The sequence below is a fragment of the Arachis hypogaea genome, chromosome 20, assembly GCF_003086295.3.
Source record: "Arachis hypogaea cultivar Tifrunner chromosome 20, arahy.Tifrunner.gnm2.J5K5, whole genome shotgun sequence".
Lineage (NCBI taxonomy): Eukaryota > Viridiplantae > Streptophyta > Magnoliopsida > Fabales > Fabaceae > Arachis > Arachis hypogaea.
Window position 1 is genome coordinate 136,739,758 of NC_092055.1, and position 12,876 is coordinate 136,752,633.

Below are 12,876 nucleotides of genomic sequence, written 5' to 3' on the forward strand. Positions count from 1 at the left end.
GAAATTCGGAAATAAATACTTTATCTTAAAAAAACAAACAGGAAAAAATTTATATACAAGACTTCTTACATAATAGCTTATAATGTTATATACATATAAAACATACAACTCCTATCCCTCTTACAAAATTGTAATAACAAAGATGAGGGAAGAAAAAAAGTATCTAATTAATACAATAACGCGGTATAACTCTTCATTATGCTTTTTCATCCGATTCCTAAAAAGGTAAAGCTGTAGGGGGTGAGAACCTAACCACACGGTCTCACCACGGAGTTTCAGAATTGTCATAAGAAGATATTTAATAAGAAAACTGTTTTCAAGTTTAGTGATTATCATTGCCTTATGAATCCTTTTAAAAACCAATAGCTAATCGTTCAAAACCTTTGCAAAGAAACAATGTTTAATCTTTCAGAAATCCAAAACCTTTCTTTTCTTATAAGAAAATCTCAATCAGAAACCAACCACGCTATCAATCAACACAATCATCAATTCAGCACCAAAGTTTATTCTCAAATGTAGCACACCAGGACAAACACAGGCAGCCAAGGAAAGCACAGGTTTAGGTAGCAGTTACAGCAAATAGTTCAGGTAGCAGTTAAGAACAGTTTAATAATTAGGCAAACCAAAACAAGTTCAAACCAAAGCAAAGCATACAAATGCAGATGATGCATGCCTGTCCTATGGCTAATGAGCTCATCTGTCGGTTATCCAGCCAACTCGACAAGTCCGAAAATCTTAGACTGTCCCCCGACGCGCATCCCCATGAGTCTATGCATAACTTTTTCTCATATATATATATATATATATATATATATATATATCAAATCGCTCAATAGGGTACCATTCCCGGGAATTTATAAGTGCCCGGTCATCCTTACGTCGTAAGGTCAACAGAGTATCGAGTTTCAACCTGGAGCAAGTGGTGGCAAGCCACTGCGTCTACCCAGGAAAACTCGTGTCTCAGATAATTCAAATTCATAAGCCATATGAATAATCCACTCAACATTTATCAATGTCTAAGTCATTCTCAACATCATCATCATTCATCAATTCATATCTCATTTCCAAATTCATTCAAGATCATATTTCAAAGAAAATTATCATCATCCTTCTTTCCACTCCGTTCACTAACAATCTCAATCCAAAACATAATTTTTCCTTTGATAAATAAATTAATCTTAAACCATATAATGTTTAAAACTAAACCTTTTAAAATGACTACTTCAAACGAGACTTCTAATTTTGTAAAATTGCGGCAGCATCTCCTCTTAAACTCGGATTCTGCCACTCTTTTCGGGTCCCAACCAAACCAAACCAAGCGCCTGTTAATCATTCAAATCACTTCCAATAACCATTTCTCAAACTCCTTTCAACTCAATTTCAAAATCAGATCAATTTCAATATCTCAAACCATTTTCAATTTAAATTCATTTTTCAACAAATCAAGCTCACTTCCAATATTATAATCTTTTCCAGATTTCAATTCATTTCCAACAAAGTCAACTAATTTTTTTTTCAAACTCTTTCCAATTCATTTTCAAACCCAAGTCATTCACAAATCTCAAATCGTTTTCCGAATTCAAACTAATTCTAACATCAAATCATTTTGCAATTCTTAAATTATACTTGATAAACATTCGAATCAGATTTTCAAATTAATCTTTCATTCACTATCTCAATACCAACTCAATATTCAGAAATAGTCACAGTCAAGTAAGCAATCATATTCATTCAAGGCAACTCAGTTCAATTCATAAGACTCCATAATCACCAAAAATATTTATTTGTTTAAATATCAATTTATAACAATTCTTAAGGATAAAAATGAGTTTAATGAAAATGCCCCTATCTCGATGTCGCAATCGCATAATTTAACGCAACAGTCCCGCTTAGCCTAAACTCACAACAACAGTGGTGATTCCAACACAACCGAGACGATGGCAGCATCACCAACTCCGATTACACTCGCAGCAACATTGAATTTGATGGAATCAAACGCAGAAACAACTCTGAAAATTCAAGGCAATACCGAAACTAAAATGGAATTAAAACCATAACAAACAGATAAATGAGATCAAGGTAGTTCAGAGTATAAAAGTGAAACAGAGTCAGGAGAAAAGCTAGACCTAGGGCAGTGACACTGAACTTGAATTGGGACAAGTCAACAACAACGGTAGTAACGTTAGAACTAGCAGTAGCAATTCCAATCACCCCAGCAGCAACGATTCTTAAAGAGCATTAACCATCACATCCCACAGCTGCAGCGGCTTAATCCTAAAACATCAACGCTTTAAAGTTCTCGATTAACGGATAGCAGGACAGTAGCAGTGGAGGTTCAGAAACAAAAATAACTTACAGCAATTAAGGAAAAAGAAAACGAAGCATAGCAGTAGCAACACAATGACAGCAACAACACAGGGGAGATGGCCTCCTTTCCCACCTCAGCTCGTGACTCCGGCAGCGGCGAGCTCCACACACGGCGATGGCAGCGAGAGCAGCGGCGACAGAAACCACCCTGCAACGCCTTCTCTCTCTCCTTGTGTTGTTTTGTCTCTCTCTCTTCGCATTGGGTCCTGCTTGTGGCTCGATAGCATCTCGCAGCGCCGGTGCGACGGCAACGACTCCACGGCGGTCCGACGGCGATGGTGATGACGAGGTGCAACGAAGCTGGCGGCGTACGGTGTGACAGCAGTGGCGACGCTCCTCACTCGCACGAGCTCCCCTTACTCAACGACACACTTTCTTTGTTCCTCCATCATCGGCGATGACGGCGGCGCGACGAGCGGCAGTGACTCGCCGGCGCACTCTCCCCCTTCTCCTCTCTTCTGATTCGCACACTCTCCTCTCTTTCCTTTCTTTCTGTTAATTTTTGCTATTGCTATGTGTTGTGTTGGTGAGTTTGATTTTGAAAGAAAAGCGAAAGGGGTATCGCGGCTGAAGGAGATGGGAAAGTTAGGGTTAGGGTTTTGTGTTTAATTTTTAGGATTAGGGTTTGATTTGGGGCAATTTGAAATTAGGACAAAATTAGAGTTTAGCAAATTCTAAATCAAATTAGGTTATATTGTATCAATTTTGAAATCTGTTTAATCCCTCAAAATTACTTTAAAAATATTATTTAATTATCAAAACTTGATTTAATTATTTTAATAAAATAATTTCTGAAAATAAAGTCCTTATGAATAATTAAATTGAAATTAACTCATAATAATATTTTTTCGAAAATTATGAATCTTACATCCTACCCACCTTATAAAAATTTTCGTTCTCGAAAATTAAAGTAATATATAAGGTAATACATAGTCTTTGCACTCTATTTTTTAAACACCTTATAGAAAAGTATGAAATCTTAGTATGCATATATAAATGTTCAAAACTTTACAAAAGCTCAAAGGAACAAAATAGGGTGCAAATTAAGATAGGCGTTCACAAAACAAAATGGTAGCTAGTGTGGCAAAAGGGCTACAAAGCAGGTTGGTATAAAACAACGGATATAACGCTCACTCACAGATCTCTTACTCATTTCAGAACTTCAACTCCCCAACTCCATCAATCACTTCATAATTCCATAACCCATCACAATCCTAACATCCACAAACTTTTACGAGGAACAAACTGCTATACTCCTCATAACATTGCACATTTACCAATCCATCTTTCACGTTTACGAACATCATTTTTAAAGTTTCATTTGCTATTCCTAAAAGTCATATATGATTCTAAGGCAATCCTCGAGTTTATTCAAAAGAATACAAGACCTTCGAAAAAGACAAGCGACAAAATTCGCCAGGGCTTGAAAGGATTGTTGAAATCACAAGTAATCAAAAATGCATAAGAAACGAAGAGTGTCAAACAGAAAATTAGTTTGGTAATCTCAAGAATGATTTCCGAATCAACAAAACCCGATAGGAATAACAAAAGAAAAAATAGTGCAGTAGTTTGAAACAAAATTAAGTTAAGTCAAGGAATATGAGGTTTCCAGAAAAAGAATGTTTAGGACCAAAGACAAAGCTCATAAGTTTCAAGTAGAATTAAGAATACTTTCAAATGAATTGCTCATAGAGAATGAAAAACATTTAAAAAATTATTTCATGTTTTCAAAGGAAAAGTGCGCATCAAACACTTTGTAAAAGAAATAATAAAGTATATTTGTGGCATTACACTAATACAATTCCATGTTGAAATAGATTATGTAGAGTTTTAAAAGAAAATGAACACCGATTTGGCTAAGAACAAAAATATTCTCTCAAATATTTGAGAAAAATAGTTAGGTGCACCACTTAACCAAAAGTAGACATAAAATTCGGAAGGAAATCAAATTGCCTTCTTGTCAAAATAATTTGCAAGTTAAAGACAAAATAAGTGAGGTTTGAAAAGGGAAAGTCAATTGGGTTAAGGCCAAAACAATTTTTCGAAAATCTTAAAAGACATTTAGGTATTCAATCAAATAAAGGTATAAAATGAAATTGTGGCAATGTTGTAAGAAAATTAAATGTTTGTTGAAAATTCTGTCATTGCGTTCCACCCAAATGTTCCAAATCACTGCAAAGAACCCAACCAGCCGCATCTTCTGCTCCTCTTTTTTATTACGCATGTCAGTCCAACTCTCAAATAGACCTTTAATAGTTCTTGGGACAGCCCAAGCTTTATGAAAACATTTCAACTAAGCGCACCACACTTGCCACGTAAATTCACATAAAAGAAACAAATGATGAACAAATTTCATCTCCTTTTTACACAAGACACATATATTATCATTCTGATAAATAACGCCTAATCTACTACACCTCTCTTTAGTATTCACCCTATCGACTAGAACAAACCATCTAAAAAACTCAATTTTCAGTGGAACCAACCCTTTCCAAATTGAACTTGTGAAACTATAGCTCGTAATCTCGGCGAAACCAAACTTGTCTGTCGACTATTGTATATAGACTATGCTACGTGTATACTAAAATCATCCACCAAAATTAGTTACTAGTATAAAATACATATTAAAAATAAGCTATACAATACATGTATTTATACACAAACATATATGATGACTAATTTTAGTAGTTAATATTAATATACAAATAGCATTTTTATTGTCTGGTGCCATTTTTCTGCAACAACTTCACTCTCTCTTCATCTTTTCAATTTTTAAATTGTTATTAAATATTAAAATACAAAGACCTTCCCCAAGACTTTCCATTAATTAATCTTGTCTTTGTTAATTAGAAAACGTGTCTCCTGATATGATATCTATGTAGAAACCGTGACAACCCTCCTTATATCATTTTCAAAACAACAAATGCAAAGTAATTTTTCCTTGCGCATAAACTTATTTGTTTCGTTTTGATTCCCCACTTCTCTAGCATTCCAATAGTATGCTTCTTTAACAATATCAAGTCTTTATAAATTTTTATCATTATCAAATCATCATAAACAGTTAACCTGTAGCTTCTTGCCTTCTTGATCTTGTTTGGTTTTCCTAGTTTTTCTTTTTAAACCTAGACTGCATTGTTGTTGTATCCGGAATATCACACGAAAAATATGCCTAGTTGCTGTATTTCTTTTTTTATTATTATTAATTGCAACCTTTTGAATTATTTCTATGCAGTGGAAAGCAATAACGATCCAGTTTTTGATATTCGAAAGGAAAGTGTTAAAGTTGAATGTTTGGAGAAAAAAGTTGTGGTTCTTGACTTAAATGGAGTCCTTATATATAGATTCTGTTTTGCCTCCCCTAAGTGATGAAAAAGCAGATGCAATAGTTGAGAGACGAGTGAACCTATAAAGGTTATGTTATTACATATTCTACCAATTCTAGAATCATTGATCCATTGCTTATGAGATTGTGTTACATTTCATTTTCAGTATTCAAGAGACCCTTTTATCATGAGTTTCTCAATTTCTGCTTTCAGAATTTTGAAGTCGGTATTTGGTCTTCAGGAAAAGAGTACTCTTCAACTACCTTTTCAACAAATAAATATGACTTTTTTTTAATTTATTTGTAGTATTCTTCAATTTTGTTTCAAAAGAAGTATTATTAATTTATTATTATTATTATTACATTTCAACAATCACTTTGGGTTTTATGTTTTCTAGTAAACATGTTGAAGGAATTGTTGATCATTTGTTAGGAGACAACAAAAAAAAGTTGCTATTCTATTGGGTAAGTGTTATCGAAGGAATTGACTATAGTGGAGAAAGTTGAACATGATGCTGCAAGATCTTTGTTAGAAGATGTCTATTATATGGTGAAGATGAGAACCGTACATTAGAAAGATTGGATTTCCATTGTACTCCTTTTTTTTAATAATTGGAAGCGTGTCCAAGAAATCAAGTATAACTAGGGTTGGAAGTGAGTCAAGTTGAGTTGAGTTAGACCAAGTTCAAGCTCGACTCACAAAAATTAAGCTTGACTTACGACTCGACTCATTAATAATCGAGTCTATTTCGTAAGCTCAAGCTCGACTCAACGAAAGTTTACGAGTTGGCTCGAGCTCACGAGCTGGCTCAAATAATAGGAACATAATCTATAATTCTATATCAATAAATTATAACTTATATATATTAAAAATATTTAAAAAAAATAAATTTAATATATTGTCTATCTATCAATTATAAATTTTTTATTTATGTCCTCCATCAAAATTATATATAAAAAATAACTATAAAATTTTAAACAATTAAGAACATTATTATATACGCAAAATTATATATTACTATTATATATATATTATTAATACGCATATCTTATATGCATTTAATCGATACTTTTAATATTATATATATAATCGAGCCAACTCACGAGTTAATGAGCTGAGCTTATCCAAGTTTAAGATTGGCTCATTTAATTTATGAACTCAAATCTAAGTTCAAACTCGTCTCACCAGCTCACGAGTTCAGTTTATCGAACTATTAATGAGTCGAGCTCGAACTGGCTCATGAACTGGCTTGACTCGCTTCTAGCCTGGATGGTGTTAGTGTGGAGAGTGGAGATATTGGATTTTGGTTGAAAAGTTGAAGCGGGTTGGACATTTATTTGAAGCGGCAGTTGCTTTTGAAATGAACTGAATGAGAAAAAAAAGTTTAACGCTATTGGAGCTTTAGATTAGATGGGCTGGGCCCAATTGGGTGGAGTTTGATAGGTTTTTCATAAAAAAAAAAAAGACTTTAATTAGTTTTAAAGTGTTAAGATGGGTGTACATGTATGCCACATCCTTGAAAGATAAGAAATGTTGGTAAGTGAAGTAACTAAATTCAATTAAATTCTATGCACGTCCAAAAAAAATTAAGAATCAATATGTGCATATGGTATGGATACTAAAGATGTTTCTATTTTTGGAGACTATTTATGTTAAATTTTTATTTATTTTGATTGAGCTTTTTTATATTATGCAGAATTTAAAAAATTTAAACTTTACTTTATCACTCTAATTTAAATGTTAATTGTAGTTTTATTTCTTTTAAATCGAGAACTTAATTATTAAGTAACTCCGAACACCATTTGATTTAATTGTTAATTTGTTAGTCCGTTTGTAAACATTAAAATTATAATTTGTCATTTATGCGTTTATATTAATTTATATAATATTATATTTTTATATATTTTTTTAAAATTTAATATTATTAATTCAAGTTAGTTACGCACATAATAAAATGTCCCAAATTTTGTTTGCACATAATTATTCTTTATATTAATATAAATTAGATTACAGAAAGACTAATTAAAAAAAAACACCGATCTAATTATAATCACATTTATTGAAAATACATAAGTTTTTTATCGAATTATAAAATTATTTTTTAAAGAAGTGGTGGACGATATTAATGTTTACAAACTTGAATTGGCAATTTTAGGGAGTACAAATTTTTTTAGTAGTTTGACATTGACTTTGACGAAATATATAGTGAATTTTGTTATAGTCATTCTTTAATAGGTAAGTATGACATGACAGACAGATCTTACCATAGCATAAAAAAATTTCTGACTTTGACTCAGTATGCATAACATTTTCATGAGTTGTTCTGAGAGAGTCATGGAAAAAATTAACAGATACATATTCCGTTAGGGTTAAAGTTACACTCCAGATTGTAATTAATATTATAATTTCTATGACACATCACCACCAAATAGAACTTAATGTTCAATTGTAAAGTTTCAAAAAATCTCAAATTTTTTTACAATTTAAATTTTTAACTAGGTCATTGAATGACCAGAAAATACCTTCTCCATCCTAAAAGCTTCCGTTATTGAATAGTTAGTTTTGCAATGAAAGAAATAAAAAGAAATAAAAGTTTACAAGACAAGAGATTAGTATATTTAATGTCTTAAGGATTTTGAATTCGATGTAATATTTGTTCATTTTATATTTTATATTAATATGTGTGTTTGAATCAAAAGAAGTTAAAAGGAAAGAAAATACAGAAAAAAAATAAATACCTATTTCTTCAAATCAAACTCTAAGAAGGACAAACATAGTGTATATATATATATATATATATATATATATATATCCCAAAATAACCACATTTTGCTTGCACAGAAAACTCTAGACGTTCAGCGAGGTACTTCTCGACCTGCATCCGAAAAACAACAGAAATATGTATGAAATGAGAACCAGATGTTCTCAGCATGGTAAAGGTGTCCGCATAGTTAATATAAAAGGTCCCGAGAAAGTTAGAGACATTCCTAGAACTTCGGCACTCATATTTCAACTTAAAGATCTAACTAAACCAGAAATTAAGTAAGTCATCTAAGGTATTCAAATTCTAAATCTAACTTTAACTTAGCACTTCGCTTTCTGTCTCCAATCCTTCAAATCACCGGTGAAACAACCCCCCTCACACCTCCACCAAGAGGGGTCTCTCAGAAAACATACACAAACAATTCAAATAAGAAAAACATAGACAAATGTGTAATTACTGCAAATAGAACAAATAGCAAATTAGCAGAGTTAAGCAATTAAGCAAAGCAAAGCAAAATAATGCACACCCAAGCAAAACATACAAATGCACATGATGTATGCCTGTCCTATGGTTGATGAGTCTCATCTGTCGGTTATATAGCAAACTCGACATGTCCTGGTAGTTTACCATTGGATAGTCGGATAGTCCCGCTGTGCATGCATCCCTAAGCGCAAAAATAATATCCATGGAGTCAAACTCTAAACTCAAATATAATATTTCATGGAGTCAAACTCCAAACTCAATAATATAATATTCAATATATATATATATATATATATATATGGGGAAACCGGGGAGTTAAAATGTCCGGTCACATCTTGCGACAGATGGTCAACAAATAGTCTCAAATATACAAGCCACATAATAATCTTTTTCTTTTTAAAAATAACATTTCAAATCAAAACTCCAATTCTTATAGAAATTTCGACAGTATCTCCTCTAAAACTCGAATTTTTGCCACCCTTCAAGGGTCCCAACCACCAAACCAAACACCTCTTGATCATTCAAATAATTTCCAGTATCAAATTATTTCAAAATCAAACAAATATCAATATTAAATCTTTTTCCAAAACCAACCAACTCCAGTAGCAAATCATTTACAACAACCAAACCACACACCATATACCATATACATAACCCATCAATAATTCGTTCAGTTCATTCCTATCTTAAGGTCTTCTAACCTAAGTTTTCACGTGACATTAAACATTAACTACGAGAAACCAAAACTATACCTTGGCCGATTTCTCTCTAAGCTCGAAACACCTCAAAAACCTCTTCTTTCACAAGCTCCAAGCTTCCAAACGTCAATTTCTCAAGCTTAATCACATGGATTTCGTTCCAAACGGTCCAATTAAACTCCAAATCAACAAGAACACAATCTAATTCACACAATATCACTATAATCATCATAGGGTTCACTAATTCAATAATTCACAAGGGTTCAACAGTTCCTTACCTTACCCACGAATCAATTGGACAAAACCCAGTGATTATCCGCTGCTAAAGTTCACCTAAACTATCAAAACCATTCAATTCCTCAATACCCAAATTCTAAAATCACAAAATTGAAGAGAGGGAGAACTGGGTGAGAAATATAAATTTCTTACCACTTTATTAGGATAAAATTTAAGAGAATTTTGAGACGAACACTTGGCCACTAACAGCTAGTCAATCGGAACTCCAGATTAAAAGTTATGTGGAATTAAAATGTTTGACGAGGGTTTGGGATTTTCCTTCCCAATTCTCTCTTCTGCAACGTGACTCCAAGGTAGAAATGAAAGACAAAAAGCTCTCCATTGGTATTTAACAGGTTGGGCTTTGGGTTTGGTTTGGATTCAGTTTAACTAGTAAAATTTGTTGATTCAATTTTGAACCAAAATATTTAAAATTAATGTTAAAATTCATATTTTTAATATTTTTAGTCTTCTAAATTTTAAAAATTGATTCTCCTAATTTCTTTAAATAATAATTAATTTATTGACTAATTATTTATTAATTTCACATAATTTACAATATTAATATTATGACCGTTTGATAATTAAATTAGTCATGATAATCATTAAACTTGTCTATTACAAACTTAGAATTAAAATAAATAAAATCAAATTATTACTCATGTAGAATAAAAATTCAAATTATTCTCATAATGCATATACAATGGATCAAGTCGAATTGTAGCTTAAGTAAATGGTTAAAAGATAATATTATATATTATCGGAAATGTTTGATAACTAAAGAAAATCAGCCAAAAACAACCATAATTTGCCTTATTTAGCATTCACTAATTGTTGCGACAATTAATTAATACTAAATTAAGTAAATTCTGATTATTTTTTTTTTGTTTACCTAGCATTACCCATATATTATTATCTCTTGTTATTAATAATAAAATATTAGGTATTTATTATTTTGATTGTCCTATCATTTATTTTTCACCTATAAATAGATTATATGTTGGATCATGTTTTTCACGATAAACACACAGCTTTCTCAAATTTGGTCGTAATAGTGATATACTGATATGGCTAAATTAGGTGCCACAATCCAATCACTTTGTTGTTTCATAATCTTACTAATGTTGCTGGGGGAAGGAGTCTCAGCAAGTCGAGAAAAATTATTTACTTCTATGGAACAAGAAAATAAGGGAATAGGTGGTGGAGCTTCTACGTTGTTAAGGGGTTCGTCAGGTAATAATAAAGGTGCATTCGGTGTTCTAATGAAGGGACAAATAACGCCACCATCAGGACCAAGCCATCGCCATAATCCAATTCCACCGACCACACCTGGCACGCCATTTTAATAATACAAGCCCTTGATGCATCAAATCAAAGCAAAGCTATAGCTAATAAATAATGGACATGCATCGTATATTGTATATGAGGGCTTATTAATAATTAATTATATATATATTTCGATTTACTTATGCATTCACTTTTTACCGGTGACTTTATCTAATTTATTTACATTGCTCCTTTCTATACGTATGCATTAATATATATTATATAGAACAGATACGACTTCAAAATCATCCTCTATGTAAACGATTATAAAATATTTTTTTTCCATCGTTATAAGAGTTTTTTCATTATTTATTTTCAACTAGATGATGATAAGAAAAATTCTAAAAAATTAAATTATTCTTAAGTGTTTATAGAATAAATAATTTGTTCTCTCTAATCAGAATAAAAAAAATTTTTAACCTTACAATAATAAAATTTCTGTGTTTCATTTTTGTATTGTATTATTATTTGAGTTTAATAGCGCAAAATTTAAGTATTACACGAGATAAAATCTAATAACTTTTAAATTAGAATTTCTGAAAAAATTATTATTATTTTATTTTCTCATAACTGTCACTGACTAATTACCAGGCAACTTAGTTCCTTAATTATGAAATAATAACCAAATCAAAGTAGAAATATTAAAACAATTTAAGTATTACACGAAATAAAATCTAATAACTTTTAAATTAGAATTTCTGAAAAAATTATTATTATTTTATTTTCTCATGACTGTCACTGACCAAACCAGGCAACTTAGTTCCTTAATTATGAAATAAGGCAACTTAGTTCCTTAATTATGAAATAATAACCAAATCAAAGTAGAAATATTAAAACAATAAAATGGCCCATGCAGGTTTCGAACCTGCGACCTTCGCGTTATTAGCACGACGCTCTAACCAACTGAGCTAATAGGCCAGTTGTGCATTAATCATCAATACGTCTATTGTGTTTCATGTAGACAGTTTTTTTTTTTTGTTTTAAATCATAAGCTATCAACTTAAGAGTAAAAATTTATTTATTTTATATTTTAAAGGTATACATAAATTTTTGGAGAAAACACATAAATAAATTAAAGTTAGTCCAATATTACGTGATTCACCTAAATAAAAAAATGTTACGTTGATCTCCCAAACCATATTTCTATATAAATCGAATTGGTGATATTCGAATTACATGAGAATGTTATTTTTTTGCATAAATCGAATTAAACTTCAATTTGATTTACTAAAGAAAGCAGTAAATTGAACGTGATTGATTCAAATTATATGGCACAACGATAATTAATTAGAAGTTCGTGTTCTTAGTAAATCGAACGAGACAAGTTCGATTTATAAACAAAAATGGCGCAGGATAAATCAAAACAGACAAGGTCGAATTAGTATGAGCTATGTGCACAAATCGATTTATCAAGATATATATATATATATATATATATATATATATATATATATATATATATATAAAGTACATTTAATAATACCATAATGAATACAATAAGCAGTACATTTAATAATAAATTAAAAAAAATAATAATTATAAATATTTTTTATAAATTATTAAAAAATTTTATTATAAATTATAAATAATTATAAAATTTAAGATTAAGAATTTAGTCTTTAATATTTAAAATTAGTGA

At 31.0% G+C, this 12,876-nt stretch overlaps 1 non-coding gene across 1 annotated transcript; it reads right to left on the bottom strand.

Moving 5' to 3' along the window:
• Positions 1-12,081: 12,081 nt before the first annotated feature.
• Positions 12,082-12,155, bottom strand: TRNAI-AAU (transfer RNA isoleucine (anticodon AAU)). The gene has a single exon. It is a non-coding gene; the product is annotated as a tRNA-Ile (tRNA).
• Between the last annotated feature and the right edge of the window lie 721 nt (positions 12,156-12,876).